Genomic DNA, 5228 nt, shown 5'->3' with positions numbered 1-5228 from the left:
CCCACCCCTCTTATTCAATTGTGAAATGACAAAGCCTTTGGGGGTCAGTAGATGATCTGGTAATTCACAATTTAATGACATGGGTAGAGTATAGTACCAGAATAGTAAATAGTATAGTATAGTACCAGAAGCTGCTATTGATTTGGAAAGGCTGTATGACACCAAGGTCTATAATCCACAAGGACAAGAGGACTGATTTTAAAGAAAAACACAGGTACATGCTAACACCACAAAGTGTTTGCACTGCAGCTCTATCTTGAGGAACTTTTTAGGCCAAGTCACGTTCCTTTTAAGAGGACCCCTGCTTATGCCTATGCCTTACGTAGATGCAGGACAGATTTAAGGCTGCATAATCTATAAGGAATAAGGCACCCCATTCCATATTCACCTAGTGCCCTTCAGCTTATTGAGAGAGCTTTGGTTATTGGCTCCCCATTACTTAACTATGGTAGCCAATCACAGCAACAGCAGCATAAAAAAATCACATGCACAGTTTTAAAAACTGGAGCAATGATAGCCATAAATATTTAAGGTTTTTTTTAATGGGCAAGAAAATAACTTCATCCTTTGAGAGAATTTGAATAAAATTTATTGATGTCTAAAAAGTACATAGTTCACCCCTTTTGAGGTGATGCATCCTGTCCAAAATGGTTTTTTTTAATCATGCTAATTAGATGCAATGTTTTGGGCGATGCCCCAAAGTTATATCATTTTTGTTGAAGTTTTAACAGTAGTGAGATATGTGGTGTCTATTCATTCAGTTTTGTCATCCTCCAGGACTCCTTCAACATTATCAACTGCAACCCAATACATGACTTATTCCATATTCACCTAGTGCCCTTCAGCTTATTGAGAGAGCTTTGGTTATTGGCTCCCCATTACTTAACTATGGTAGCCAATCACAGCAACAGCAGCATAAAAAAATCACATGCACAGTTTTAAAAACTGGAGCAATGATAGCCATAAATATTTAAGGTTTTTTTTAATGGGCAAGAAAATAACTTCATCCTTTGAGAGAATTTGAATAAAATTTATTGATGTCTAAAAAGTACATAGTTCACCCCTTTTGAGGTGATGCATCCTGTCCAAAATGGTTTTTTTTAATCATGCTAATTAGATGCAATGTTTTGGGCGATGCCCCAAAGTTATATCATTTTTGTTGAAGTTTTAACAGTAGTGAGATATGTGGTGTCTATTCATTCAGTTTTGTCATCCTCCAGGACTCCTTCAACATTATCAACTGCAACCCATTACATGACTTTTTGGCTAAAAAAATAAATATTTTAAAAATATATTAATATTAAACATTTATAATTATCTTTTTTGTTGTTGTTTTAAGTCTAGTAAATAAGACTTTATTCATTGCATGCAAAACACTGTATTTTTCATGCAGCTAGCAGATGGAGTTATTGGCTTCTTTGCACATGCTTTCCTCTTTCTTCTTACTACCTGTTGTAAAAAGCCTGGTTACAGCAGAGTTCCAGTGCTCCAGCTGCAACTTACATACTGAAGTGAATGAGTCAGAGTAATTCATGTGGTGAAATCCTGCCAGAAAGAGAATTATTATTGTTGCACTGTCACTTAGAGGGCAATCTACAAAAAAATACCCCTGCAGTGCAAGGGTTAATTGCTAATTTTGGTCTGGGGGCTCTTCTCCCTTGGGCTCTGGTAGTCTAAGCCCTGCTGATGTCATCATGTCTTATGCAGGTCTATTCACCTGCATTAGATGTGAGGATACAGATGGACATACCACAGCCAGGGAGGGGGTGTCAGGTGAGTACTTACTGCTGCAGGACCAAGCATCGGGTGAATATATCTTCTGTATTCTGGCCCCTGCATCAAAATTAGATTTTAACCCTTGCAGCTGTGTGTTCGGGCTCCTGCAAGGGTTATTTTTTTTTAAAGGTCTTCTTAAAGCTAACCCACAGTACTCTGGGACTTCTTTGTCATGAAATAAATGATTATTTGTAAATCAAAGAATATATTTTAGCTATATATACATATACAGTATGAAACATATTAAAGGAAACTTGACTCAAAACCATTTTAATTCCAGTTTGCACATCATTGTAGCACTTTTGGGTAAGGAACTTTGTTTGATAGGCGGGAAAGAGAAGATGAGAGAAACAGGGCAAAACATTTCTTTGAGTTTGGTTTGCATATTTCCTTTTCTTTCCTTCTATTCTGGATTTGGGCAGGGTCTTTTGCTCTTTCTTTCTTATATTCTTTCTTTCTAGATCATTTAGATTTGTTAGTTTTGTTTATGTTACAGAACCATGCTTAATATTTCCATGCCTATATTCATAATGTTTCTGTTTTCTGTGGGTTGCCTTCAGTGTAATATTGTTGGAAATGTAATGACATCTAGTGATAAACATTTAAGAACAACCAGCTATACAATAGCCAGTAATTGTAAATCCACATGTGCAAAGGTGTATATGTGCTATGAAAGAGCATTTCCAATTAAATAATGTAATATTATGCCTACAATTATTTTTAAAATGAACTCTAAATTAATGTGTCCAAACCGTTTGTGCCCTACAAGTCCTGAATGTTAATATCCCTTGTACATTCAAACAGGGCATCTGGGTCACACACAAAGCACTTGACTCAACCCATTGACTCTAATCAATACTTTCTATTGTTCAATCGGATTTATACAGGTAATATATGTTGACAATAAGATTGTATATTGGAAACCCTGATTTCTTCACCACACAAGCATATTGTATTCCTCAAACAATAGTGGCAGCTACATTGTCTTGATGTGCATAGTTTCATGGGAGGCTATGCTTAAAATAAAGGTTGCTGGCAACGTCTCTTCTCAACTGTGGAGAGGTGAAGACTCAGGAACGGATCCACGTTTTTCCCAGATTGCCCAAACATGCTATGTAATTAATTAATTAATGAACTTAGTTAATGAACAATTTTGTAATAGTTATTGTCAGTATTTTGGACAGTCAAGACGTTCTCAGTTGTGAAAAGAGTTTTGGTACAAATTTTCAGCAGCAGTATTTCTACATCCTTTGAAAGTGTTGGTTCAAGTTATTTATTTAATTATCCATTCCAAGTAGATTTCAGATGAACTCTTATAAAACAGAAGAATGTCTAACATTTGAACAAGAAAAATATGCACCAGTGTTTGGAAAGGTTCAGTATTATGAAGTAGGGAGAGAGAGATTCTCTTTGAAATCTAGTTATATAAACCCTTCTTATGAATGTAAATATTTTTTTTTTTTTGAGAAATCAAATGGTGTGAATTATGAGTTTGGCGTTAATGTTTCAAGCACTTGTTTTCTTTGTTCTGCTTTACTTCCACATCTATAAATACCTCTATCCTTTCACAGACTTTCCATATGAGATTTGCTTTTAAAGCTACTCATTGCGAGCTTTATGTTGGAAATATAACAGATTAAGGGCTTCTGTTCCATTCTGTGCATTGCCTTACTCCTTGGGAAATCATTAACAAATTAATTTTAGCTACAACCTGTGCATCAGTAAAGATGAGAATGAAGCATATCCAATCACTAGGAAACAGTAAGGGGAGGAATAGCAGTAAGCAGGAATTTGGCTAGTATAAATATATTGAACTACGGTTTTTCAGGAGTTGAAGCATATATAACTAAATTCCAGGATGTTAGACATAACTGAACTTTTAAAAGTCAGTGAGGTAGATATTCTGTGTGGAATATGTAATGTGGAGGTATGGCCATGGGTTGGGCTAAAGCAGCACACAAATCTCCATGTGGGATAACAGAGGTGTGGTTTAATAGTAACAGGTCTGCATGGGCCTAAACTATAGTAATATAGTCCTTTAAAAAAGCACCACTGACAAGATGCAGCCACAAAATTGGCATTCATGACTATACGTTGGCAACTATTGGGCAATTAATATAATACGCGGTTAAGAAACAGAAAATATACATGCTTAAAAACTTAGCCTTTAGTGGATGCATGTATTTCCTGCTTCTTCATACTGTACCTCTAGATCAGCACAACAACTGAGTACTGTAGTGAGCATGCCAACTTAATTATATGACGGTGTTAGTATATAGCTGCTCTATAAAGCCCCATTGAGTGCTGTTTAGTCAGCATGGTGATAAAAAGTTACCTTCTGCCCCACTCCTGATATTGAAAATCTGTCACAGGGCTTATAACTGGTGTATATCATCCACTAATAACGTACTTACTCCTCCTCAAGATCCACTCAATGTGCACTATTAGTTTTTGCCAAGGTGCCCAAAAGTCACTACTACACACTGTATTTCAAGTTCCACATCAGTGAATGCTGGCAATCTTTAGCAACGTAAGATATACCATTCCCAGGGGTACCATAGACCTCAAAGACATTATTTTACAAGAGATATATATATTATAAGGGAAGTGTCCCTCTTTTCTTTAAAGGAATGGGGGAACCCTCCTATAATGGGCGGGTATGCAGCTTAGTTCATCTTCGCCACACACAGGCTCGTACATGGAAGTGACACTGTGGAGGAGGAAGAGGATTAGAAATGACGCTAGAAACATGGTGGAGCTGGTGGAGCCATTAATGTATAATTCTGATATGTCTTAAAGCTGAACTCCAGGCATATGTAAAAGACACACAGTATAGCAACTCTATATTTAATAATAAATTATACCATTTAACTGGTGTAAGTACCTGAATTTGGGTATATTTCAGCCTCTTGCAATCTGCTATACAACAGGGATTTTCGGTAAATCTCTGTAACGCTAAGAGATAAATTATACAGTTATTTTATGTGCAAACCGAACAAGTAAAGCTATATAAACCCAGTTATTTGGTTTTAAAACAGTTTTGTTATTCAATGCAAAACAAGAACAAGGGACTGAAATTTTTGTCACTTTAACCTGGTCTCAAACAATGAAAGTAATTACAGTTGGTGCTACCTTAAATAATAATGGTAATAAGTTACCTGTGAACATAAAACAGATTAGAGTCATTATAAAATTGCACTGTTGACTTTTATGACCTTTAGCCAAACAGACCAAAACTGCAGTATGTTATCAACTCTAGCAAACAGGGAGAGAGCATTTCCTATGTGCAAATGTGAGATGTATTAACTGTACAGGATGGTCCCTTAAAGCTGAATGCAAGGCAGATATAAAGAAATACCAATGAATGCAGCTATGTATTTAAAAAAAACCAAAAACCAAACATCTATTTTTTAAATGCATCTAGTGTAAATAAATTAAATCGACTTGATTTC

The sequence above is a fragment of the Nanorana parkeri genome, unplaced genomic scaffold, assembly GCF_000935625.1.
Source record: "Nanorana parkeri isolate BGI_ZX_2015 unplaced genomic scaffold, ASM93562v1 scaffold327, whole genome shotgun sequence".
NCBI classification, from domain to species: Eukaryota; Metazoa; Chordata; class Amphibia; order Anura; family Dicroglossidae; genus Nanorana; species Nanorana parkeri.
This window is presented reverse-complemented; position numbering follows the sequence as displayed.